The sequence below is a fragment of the Thermobia domestica genome, chromosome 3, assembly GCF_964235325.1.
Source record: "Thermobia domestica chromosome 3, izTheDome1.hap1.1, whole genome shotgun sequence".
Lineage (NCBI taxonomy): Eukaryota > Metazoa > Arthropoda > Insecta > Zygentoma > Lepismatidae > Thermobia > Thermobia domestica.
Window position 1 is genome coordinate 11,848,001 of NC_137456.1, and position 12,116 is coordinate 11,860,116.

The 12,116-nt window shown below is 38.2% G+C and overlaps 1 pseudogene across 1 annotated transcript in view; it reads left to right on the forward strand.

Moving 5' to 3' along the window:
• Positions 1-11,446, forward strand: part of LOC145681384 (glucose dehydrogenase [FAD, quinone] pseudogene) — a 67,254-nt pseudogene extending 55,808 nt beyond the window's left edge. The window contains exon 2 of the transcript XR_014130764.1: positions 9,361-11,446. The product of XR_014130764.1 is annotated as a glucose dehydrogenase [FAD, quinone] pseudogene (transcript). The remainder of the gene's footprint in view (positions 1-9,360) is intronic.
• Positions 11,447-12,116: the final 670 nt, after the last annotated feature.

The following is a 12,116-nucleotide window of genomic DNA, read 5'->3' on the forward strand; positions in this document are numbered from 1 at the left end:
CTAGTGTCATAAATGTGATGTATTGCAAGGAAAGTTACAATTGACTGTTATCCCCTTCAATATACTCCCCTACCCTATCTATACACCGCTGCATACGTGACTTCCATGGTTCAAAGCAATGCTGTAGGTCATCAGATGTCACTCTGTTCAACAATTCTGCCGTTTTTCGTTTCTCCTCTTCCACAGACTGAAAATATGTTCCCTTCAATGCACTTTTCACTTTTGGGAATAGATAAAAGTTACAGGGAGCTAGGTCTTGGGAATACGGAGGATGGTCGAGCACAGGAATGTGCTTGGCTGCTAAAAGTGCTTCACAGAAAGGGCATTATGGGCAGGCACATTGTCTTGGTGGAGGATCTGTGCATCGTTCTTCCACAAATCCGGTCTCTTCTTCCTTATTCTTTCCCTCAACTTGATTAGGACTTCTTTATAGTAGGTCTGATTCATCGTTTGACCCTGAGGCACCCATTCAGTCATGATGATACCCCTGATACCGAAAAAAAACGATGAGCATTGTCTTCACTTTCGACCAGCTCATTTGTGCTTTTTTCATTCTTGGCGATGTGGGAGTCTTCCAGTACATGGTTTGACGCTTAGTCTCGGGGTTATACTGGAAAATCCATGTTTCATCACATGTGATGACACATGTTAGCAAGTCTGGTTTTGTTTTGAGTCACAGCAAATGGTCGCAACCATTACGTCACAGCAAATGGTCTTTCGAATGTCTTTTTGTTCCTGAGAGAGATTTTTCAGGACAATTTTTGCACAAACTTTTGTCATGTTTAAATTGTCATGCAAAATTTGCCTTACTGTCTCTTTGGTAATGTTCACCATATCTGCGATCATCCAAATGCTCAGACGTCTGTCTTTCCGCACAAGTTCATTAATTTTTTGAACATTTTGGTCCGCTCTTGAACTCAAAGGGCGGCCAGGTCGTTCATCATCTTCAACCTCCTCCTAGCCTCTGAAAATCGTTTTTGCATTCGAAAACTCACGCACGTGACATAGCATTGTCATCATACACCTCTTTTAACATTGCACAACATTCCGTTTGTGTATTTTTTTCAAATTTCACCAGAAATTTGATGTAAATGCGCTGCTCAACTTTACTATTCACCATGATTCCGACACTACTACAGAACACTGCCCTCTTCGTGCAAGCCTGCAGAGAAAAGAAAAGTTTTCAGAATCATGAAACAAACAGTGGCTGCTCATGAAGGTTCAAGATCAACAACACATCATTAGCTACCTCCCCCCACAATCCTGCGCTACAGGAGGTGGGCAGTCTCCTTATTTAATTGCCACACCTCCAAGAGACCTGCACGAGCCGAATTTTTCGGCCCGAGCCCAATCCAGCCCGAATGTACGTAGGCCCGGCCCAGCCCGGGCCCGAAAAATTTTGGAGATTTTCGGCCCGAGCCCAGCCCGGCCCGGCCCGATAAGTTTTTAAAATTCTTGGCCCAAGCCCGGCCCGGGCCCGATAAATTTTCGAAGTTTCATTTTGTAACATTTTTTACGGGCACACTTCTTCAACGTTTGCCTTTATTCTAATTATCGTTTAACGAATGCCAATAATTGTTAAAGAATTGCAATTAATCGGCCCCAGCCCGGCCCGACCTGAAGAGAAATCAGTGTCGGCCCGCCCAAGCCCGGCCCGGCCCAAATAAATAATAGAGTCGGCCAGGCCCGGCCCGTGCAGGTCTCTAACACCACCTATATAAATAAATAAATAAAACTTAAAAACTATTGAACCACCATACCGATCTCAATTAAATGTTCAACATAGATGAGGTTTAGATCTTGAATGATTTTTGTCATTTTACTTTGACTGTGTAACGTAAGGAAGAGGGACGATATATATATATATATATATATATATATATATATATATATATATATATGAAAGTGACTGTCTTTGTGACTTCATCACTCTTGAACTACCTAATGTTCTCGATCAAATATACAACGTGGATGAAGTTCAGATCTAGGATGGGTTTTATAATATCACTTTGACAGAGCAACTTGGGACAGGGGAGGGTAGAGGCACTTGAAAATGATCGAAAATTACCAATATTAGTGTCGAACGTACAGTTTTCGTTGTTGCTGAGATGAACAGTAACACTTCCGATCCTGTTTAAATCAAAATTCAGCCCCGCAACTTGGGAGAGGGGGGAGATATATAAAAATGATGAAAAATGAACAATATTTAGTGTCGAATTCATATTTTTTGGGGTCGCTGAGATGAACAGTGACACTTCCGATTCCGTTTACATCCAAACTTAGTCTTGGAACTTTGGGGAGGGGGATATACGTAAAAATGATCAAAAATGACCAATAATTGTCGAGTTAATAGTTTTTGGGGTCGCTGAGATAAACAGTCACGCTTCCAATCCCATTTAAATCCAAATTCAGTCCCGCAACTTACGAGAGGGATATATATGAACGAAAATGACGAATATCTATGTAGAATCCGTAGTTTTCGGAGTCGCTGAGGTGAAGAGTGACACTTCTGATGCCGTTTAAATTCAAATTCAGCCCTGCAACTTGAAGAACGAGGATTAATATAAGTGATCGAAAATGATCAATGTCAGTGTCCAATTCATAGTTTAGAGGGTCTCTGAGATGAACAGTAACACTTCCGATCCTGTTTCAAACCAAATTTAGCCCTGCAACTTGGGGGAGGGGGATTTATATAAGTGATCGAAAATGACCAATATCAGTGTGCAATTCATAGCTATCGGGGTTGCTGTGATGAACAGTGACACTTCTGAGCCGTTTAAATCCAAATTCAGTCACCCAAAATGGAGAAGAACGGGCGACAAATATAAAAATGATCGAAAATGGCCAATATCAGAGAGCGTTTTAGTAATAGTAAAAAGTGACTGACTACTACTATTTTTTCTTAATTTAATTCAGCGAAGCGGGTAATTGGTCATAGTTCCTTTATATAAATATTCATGCATCGAGGGATATAGGAATAAATACCAAAGTTTAACCCGATCGGGAATCGAACTCAGGATCGTATGATTACAATTCACGCGGTTTACCACTGAACTATCAAGAATGCTTCTGTGATCCCTTTCCTAAGGCTAGTTTTAGACGGAAGCATTTATCGTAGCATTTATCGTAGCAGATGTGCTGCCAAAAATTTCATGTAATATTCTATGGCATCAAAAATATATGGTGCTTTTAAACGGTAGCACTTTGATAAGCATCTGTCGTGACGTAGCAAACAAATCACTAGAGAAGAGCGCAATTATGTCTCCGAAATTAAGCGTGAGGTAGCTAAAGCTATAGTAATTGTAACAACAGTTCTCGCCGTTCGTATTACAAAACGAAAATCACAAAGAAGTATGTGGGCAAAGAGCATCCCTACTCCAACTCATTTTTCTTTACTACAATTCAATTTCCCACACAAAACAAAGAGCATGGATATTTGGCACAAAATCTTTCGCTTCTTTTTAACACACCACGGCGCTGCAATCGGACCAGAAATGCTGGGGAAAATGCTACGAAATAGAGCAGGTTTTATCGACAAGAAATGCCATAGGATATGCTATGGCATGGGAAATGCTATAGCATTTGCTACTTTACACGGTAGGATATCGATGATACGATTTTTGCTATGAGAAATGCTACAATAAATACTTTCGTCTAAAACTAGCCTAAGAAATATAACTGGCTTTACAAGATAATGACATTCATATCCGTTACATATGCTGTTGTGTTTTTTCTCCTTTTCCTTTTTTTCCTTTTCCTACATACACTTGAGATCAATTTTCCCTCAAGCTATATACCAGTGAAAGTTAGTGTAGTGATGTAGGGATTGAACTTCTGAGGCAAAGGTCCTCGGATCGAATCTAGGGAGTGGACATGAAAAAATTATAATTTGTGGTAGTATATACTTCACCCGTAATCACATGAGAATAAAATAATTTGTGTTTCCGTGGAAGAGTGAAGACTTTTTGCAATCTAACCTTGTGAGCAATTGAAGCAAAACGAATCGAGTTGCTCATCCTGTCCGAACAACTGCTAAACGAAGATAGGATTAATTGTACTGCATGTCTTTAGTATGGAGTTAAAAAGTTTTCTAGTATGGATAAAGTAATTTCCCTGACCTAAAATCCGTTGGTTAAGAAATAGGGCTTATGAGCGGTTTCTGCATTTATGTTCTGATTAATTGAGTCAACGCTGTATCGATAGTTACTCCTATAACTTGCACACTCTTGATGTAATCGACCGTACTTGGCTTGTTGGTTCGCTATATTTCTTCTGTGTCTGTCGCTATCTCCACTGCCTATCATTGCTTTATGTCTTTTCTTTATTCGCACATCCTATTATCTTTCAAGTTCGGTTCCATATGCCAATTCATTTAGTTGGCATTGTTAGTTCGATGAAATACAAATTAATCAATCTCTCATTATATGTCCAAACCAACAAGAACGTTCTCTTGCTACTTCTCTATAACGATGAGTAAGATTTCAGGGTAGTTCATTTTAAATAAATTTTCTACCAATTTGTTAATTACTACGAAGAATGAGTTTTCTCACTAAATGTTTTCTCAATAAATAATGTTTTCAGGGAAGTACTATTATATATATATATAATAGTGCTTTCCAAAGAGGATGCAAGATTTCAGTTGGAGAAGTGAGCTTTCACGTCAATTTAGTCAAATGTTTTAGTCAAAATTAGATACAAACTCAAGGTTCATTGCCTAGCTGGTCTTAAACACACCGGTAGATCAAATAGATACATCTGTGCACCTAAACCCTCCCAGTCTAGTGAAGTTTTGTTTAAATAGTCACTTTCTGTGTTTTTCAGTAATTTCAACTGAAGATATTGATTTATTTTGCATATTGGAACTGTGCATGAGGTGTGAATTGTATGTTCATGGCAGAAATACATTGTTATATGTTCTGAACATCTTTGCTTCACAGCCGAGTGTTCCTAATACCTGGGCACTAGAAACGAAAAAAAAGGAAGGATGAAACAAAAAGAAACAAGAAAAGAAGAATCAGCGTTAAAAGTAAACAGCTATAGCAAGCTTTTAGTTATTCTTTCTTATGAGGAGATTTGCAATACTTGCAATACATGGTGGCAAATGAGCGGGATATCCTGGAAAAGTCAGAGAATTTGACATTTCTAGAAAAGTTACGAAATTCTCAGAATTTCTGCTACTAGTCAGGGAAATTTCAAGCTTTTGAATGCATAATGCCTTTCTGTAAAAGTGTGGACATTTTTATAGTTGATATGTACTTTTTATAATAGTTTAGGCCATAAGGAAAGAAATATTGTTATATTTGAATGAACAGAGGAAGGAACCTAAATATTGTAAAATCTTTTTCAATACTTTTTTATTCTTTTACTCGAGATTTCTTCATAGTTGGTTATTAAAATACTTACTCCCCTCATTTTATTGCCCTATGTTGCCAGTAAAATAGTTTAGATTGATCGAGCTCTTGGTGTGACGACCATTATATTTCATGTCGCGGACCCCCCCTCTTTACGAGATCCTGGCTACGTACCTGTCTCCATGAGGTTTTAGAATATCATGGAGGCTACCAAGATTAGATTATAAAAGTTTTGAAAATATATCTTTACATTTTCAAAGAGTGTTAGATACATATGTTTACCTAAAACTTCCAGCCAGTACATCTAACAGCTAGACAGACACTATGAGATAAAAACGTATTAAATCTTGGAATTTCGGAAATAATTATTGATTCCAACAAAAAATTATATAGTACTTCTACGAGTTAAGTGAGTACGTCAGTACAATTTTGATTGAAAGATTACTTCAGTTCTAAATTTTATTTGGGCAGTTCCAAGCATTCATCGAGCTCTGTAAAAGAGTGAAAATTCCCTGTCAATATCTAATATAGCAATCGAGATAAGAGGAATTATATATTTTCTGACCTCATAAAAACAGACCATTATGGATGTGTACTTTTGGGTCTGCTATAATAAGAAGAAATTTCACCAAACTACAAGCAAAAAATGAGGTGTTGAAATAACACAAAATGACTACCACTTTAGCGTGTTACTTGTGTGTCAATTCAACACCATTTTTTTGCTAGCCGCATACGACTAGCACCCACCCAAAGGGTCACACCCTTTATTGAGGGATGAGGGAGGAAAGGAAAACTGAACGGAGAAAGGGAAAGGGTGGATGGTTAGAAACCAGTTTTTATTTATTTCTTTATTTCCATATAAAATAAAAAACACAAAACAAAAAAATCAATATGGAGGGAGGAATCAATTCACAGCAGCGGGACTCTCTTTGAGCTGCAAGGACATTATGGCCTTTAACCATAATCATTCAATTAGGATGGGATGAGATGAGAATGAGGTGCAGTAGACATCACAACAATAAGAGATGATTAGAGCAGACACATGAATGTTATCATCTGATCCAGGGCTACTCTGGATCGTGATGTCGACAGTGGGAGGCCTAGTGAAACAGTAGGACTACTGTGCAGTAGATGAAAACATGAAAGATGAATCAAGATGCGTGATGAAATCGGCTACGAGAGGAAGGTGAAGACTATCTGGCGGTAGGGAGTAGTAGTAGAGAGTAAAGAGTAAAGATAAGGGAGTATGGCGAAGTAATTTCGTTTTACGGAAGGTGGCGTCGAAGTGCATAGTGTCAAAGAGAAGCGGATGGTGGTTCTGGAAGCGTTGAGAGATGTATCGTAAGCGGAGGGTTTCAAGATGATAGAGAATATGGGGAAATGGTGCACGGGCGTATAAATCATGGGTGGGGCTAGAAAGACGTATTCGGAAAGCAAGCTGGAGTGCATGGCGTTCCAGAACTTGAAGGCGTTTGTAGAAGGAGGGAGGAGCATCGACCTAAGCTGTAAAGCCACAAGTGAGGACTGGTCGGAGGAATGCTTTATAGGTATTCAGAAGTGTGGTAGCAGAAAGACCCCACGTGGTATCGGTCAGGCGACGAAGATTAAGGCGAGAATAGGCCTCTTGATAGATAAACTTGAGGTAGGGAGTCCATTTGAGGTGTTCAACACCAAACATATCGCCTTAGAGTACATCAGAAATACCTCGTTACTGGCTGTAAGTATTTGCATTGTTTTTTATTGTTTGGTATGAGCAAAGCTTTGCGAAACATATTTCGCATTTATGGCAAGTAACTAATGACATTCTATGTTTTCTGTAATCGGTCACAATAATATTGTTGTAAACCTGTGAATCATCTAACAACAGTTATACAGATAGCTGTACTTCAATTTGTTTTCTTTATCTGTTATTCTTGTGTCTTAGTATATATGAACAGAAGATGGCAGAACTGTTGCCTATGTAATTGTTGTCAGACGATTCACAGGTTTACAACAATATTATTGTGACAGATTACAGAAAACATAGAATATTATTCGTTACTTGGCAGAAGTGCCAAAGCTATTTCACAAAGCTTTGCTCATATTAAACGATAAATACCAATGCAAATTCTCTCAGGTACTAACTAGTTATTTTTGATATGCTCGGAAGGCGATGTGCTTGGTGCTATTATATCATTTACAGTTAGATGATGACAAATTGGACCCCGAAATCTATACAATCTACCGACCACATGAACTTTCATCTCACATCTATCCATCATATGCACAGTAATACCTATTAACAAGGGCCTCCTTCGTCTTCATCAGTTCCTGAATCGCCCCAGGAACAGAAGATAACTTTATTCGTCTGAACTAACATAACCTTGTGATGTGACATCCAAAGCACTGCATTTCATCCATTCATTACATTTGTTCATTTTCTTACTGCAGCCCTCAACTTTCTTTTCCTCTCATAATTTGTGTTTATGTAATAACTGCGAATATTCTCTTCTAGCCATTAACCTATTAATGTTTGTGTTATATATACATATTTTTCTCCTGGAATCATTTCAAACCATGTATGTTTAATATTAATGTGATGAATAAAGAAATAATAAACCTGGCAACCCTTAGACCACCTACATTTCCATAGAGACACTTGATCTACATTACAACACTTACCCGAAGAAAGGGCACAACCCTTTAAACGGGACGACGAACAAAAAAATGCTTGGTGCTTCGTGGGTAAACGTTCGCCTCACACATCAAAGACATAAAGCAACGAGCATTACGCAAAATATCAGCATTGTACCCCATCTTTCGCTGCAATTCAATTTCTCATGAGGCCCGCGCGCACATATTCAAGATGATAGTTCTATCGACACTTTCTTATGCATACCCTGCCTGGCAACATGCTTCTAATAGTTTTCTTCAAACCTCGAAAGTATGCAAACGAGAGCTGGTCGTATCATCACTTGACACGACAGATATACACGCAACAGCCAAATTCTGGAAAATTTAGAGCTGCCCTCTGTTAGGGAAGTTTTACGGCATCTCCATCATAAGTTCTGGCATACTTTACCAAGACATGTTAATCCGGCAATAGCTACCATGGGCACCGAATGCGCTCTACGGAACGTTCATCACACGCCACGCATTTAATATATTTCCATAGCTCGTAATGACACCATCATCAGCTACTCTGCGACAGTTGCAGATGTAGATTTTCAGACATAACAAAACAATAGTACTGCCAAACAAACCATCTGCGCATCTGTATATATTCGTCATGCCATCTTACTCATGGAGTCAGGGGCTTCGGCCCGATACTCTTCACAAAACTTCAACATTACCGTGACCGTGACCATTGGTGCTGAATTAACACACAAGTAACACGCTAAAGTGGTAGTCATTTTGTGTTGTTTCAACACCTCATTTTTTACAGTGTACTGTATATACCTCAATAGGTAATTAAATGGGGGGTCACGGTGGCTTAGTGGTATAGTGTTTACCTCTGGTGTAAGAGGTCCCTGGTTCGATCCGCGGCCAATTAAGTTTGGAACAACATCGTATTCGTAGGTTTTCTCGGGATACTCCTGTTTCCTCCCACCTTCGCATTCCACAATTCTGCCATCAACATTCAGTTCCCTTAATCATAGCTTCTCTTAGCCTAAAGGGTATAATCATGGGTCGCTGCACTGAAATATTTCCTTTCATTTCATTTTAAAATTAAATGGGCAGTTAGTATGATTGTATCTCTGTGGATTAAGTGAATTCCACAGTTTAGTTTCTACAAAAAGACTAGGTAAACTTTGACCTGTACAGCATCCACTTGGTTACTTTCGTTGTAAGATGAAATAGTTTTAGAACAGTCAACGTTACATGTTGTTGTCCCTCATGAACTTCAATTTGCACCTCTTGTGTCTAGGCTATTGTGCACCTATTATGTTGCATTGAAGAGTGAAGTTATATAAATAAGGTAGTAAATTCTAAACATTTTTCACAAAGTTTATTTTTATTGTTATTCCAGATGGTGACATACACAGGGAATCTTCGCACTATAATTCCTGGTATATTTTTGAGAATCTACAGCAAGAGGAGTACAATAACCTACGCTGCAATCAACATTTTGCTGGAAGTTTTGCAGATATTAATAATGGCTTATCGGCCAGACATCGTCGACAGAGAGAATCGTGTAGAAGACTGCGGATCTGTGGATGAGATATATGATTTTGTAATAGTTGGTGCTGGAGCTGCAGGGTGTATCGTGGCAAATAGGCTAAGTGAAGAGCGGAACTGGACAGTACTATTAATAGAGGCTGGAGGAGAGGAACCTGTATTTACAGATATTCCTATGCTTCTCCCTTTACATCAAATGACAAAAATCGATTGGCAGTTTGTTACGGAACCACAAGAACACGCGTGCTTTGCAATGGAAGAGAAACGTTCCAAGTGGTCCAGAGGAAAAGTTCTTGGAGGCACTACTACTATTAATGGAATGATATATGTTCGGGGAAACAAAATGGATTATGATAATTGGGAGTCAGTGGGTAATTCTGGTTGGGGATATGATGATGTATTACCATGGTTTAAAAAGTCAGAAGACTTTAGAATTCATGAATACCAGGACTCTCTTTATCATGGTGTTGGTGGTTATCTGACTGTTGATAACTATTATACATATTCTCCGTTATCTGAAATATTTTTAGAAGCTGCGAGGGAACTTGGGTATCCTATTATAGATTTAAACGGGATGAGTCAACAAGGATTCTCTAGGTCATATGGAACAGTTCGTAATGGATTACGATGTAGTGCAGCTAAAGCTTTCCTTCGTTCTGTCAAAGACAGAGAAAATCTCCATGTAAGTTTACATACATTTGCTGAGAAAGTTTCAATTAATGAAACGACAATGCGAGCTAATGGAGTAATTTATGTCAAAAATGGTAAAAGATACATAGTGCGTGCTAAGAAGGAAGTTATTATAAGTGCAGGAGCTATACAGTCGCCAATGATTCTTATGCACTCTGGAATCGGCCCTAAAGATCATCTTAAGGAAATAGGTATAAATGTAGTGAAAGACCTTCCAGTGGGTCAAAACTTAATGGATCACATTGGTTGTGGAGGTACAGCTTTCCTTATCAATGAATCAATAGGTCTCAATGGATTACTAAATCCAAAAATGTTTCATGACTTTATTTTCAGAAACGAAGGACCACTACTTTTAATTCCACTCGAGGTTTTAGGTTTCATTAGCTCAAAATATGTAGAACATACGAATTATCCTGATATTGAGTTAATCTTTATATCAGGATGTGACAGTACTGACAGAGGCACCATTCAGAAAAAAATGTATGGAATCACTGATAAGTTCTACAACAAAGTATTCCAGCCTATTGAGGGTAAGAACTGCTATTCAATTGTCCCAGTTCTTTTACGACCAGAAAGTAAAGGATATATTAAATTAAAAACAAACAATCCTCGTGATCATCCGTTAATATATCCGAATTACTTAACGAAAGAAATTGATGTTAAAAGACTTGTAGAAGGTATGAAATTTGCTATTAATGTGAGTCAAACAGAAGCACTAAAGAGGCATGGGTCAAAGATTAATCCAAACAAATTTCTAGGATGTGAACATTTAGAATTTCTTTCAGATGACTATTTTGAATGTTGCATACGTCATTACTCTCAAACGCTTTGGCACTTTTCAGGAACTTGTAAAATGGGCCCAGTTTCGGATACCGAAGCTGTTGTAGATAATGAATTAAAAGTTTACGGAATAGACGGTTTAAGGGTGATAGATGCTTCAATTGTACCGATGATTACCGGAGGACATTTAGCTGCTACTGTAATGATGATCGGCGAAAAAGGATCTGATTTAATTAAAAGTTATTATAAAAATTTGACTTGATATTGTATAACGAATAAAAATCTATTCATGGTTAGTATTCAGTCAATAATATTCAAGTTCTCATGGTAAATTACGTTGACACAATCTAATTATTGCGAGTACGATAGTCGACTTGGGCAAGATGGCGTAGAATGTTTTACACAATAGAGCGTCATGCTCTTTAATTCTTTCAATTTAAATTTAAAACGCAATTTCAATTTTCGACACAATTGCAATTTTTATAGTATTTTACATAATTTTTGTATGTTCTACGTTTCTACCTTCCTTCTTGTTTAACAAAATAGTGTGGAAACAGAATTACTTGAAATAGGCCAATTCGTCCACAGCTTTAAAGATCAAGAAAGCAAACACTTTCATATCTGGGGCCGTGGTGGCTCAGTGGTAGAGCGTTCACCTCTGGTGCTTGGAGTCCCGGGTTCGAACCCGCCAAGTGAACTTTGTGGTGGACAAACGTCGTGTGCGTGGGTTTTCTCGGGGCTCTCCCGTTTCCTCCCACTTTCTTCATTCCACCATTTCATTCATTACTTATCATAACCGTCTCCTTTAGCCTAACCGGCATAAGCGTAGGACGTAAAACTCAAAGATGAACTCTCATATCTACAGCTTCCAGACATCATTCTTTGTTTCTACTTTTTTGACTATATATTTGGACTTCCTTTCAAATATACTAGAAGGACTGACATCTATTCAGCTTATGATTTCATTGGAAAGTAGAACTGATTAGAAATAGAACACAAAATATTTTTGTTCTACATTTCGCACGATTTGATGAATCGTGCCAGGACGGACCGATCACATACAATCCTTTGAGCAGAAATCACTAAATATAACATGTAATAAATAAGACTCAGAATTTCGGTCTTTCAATGCAATTG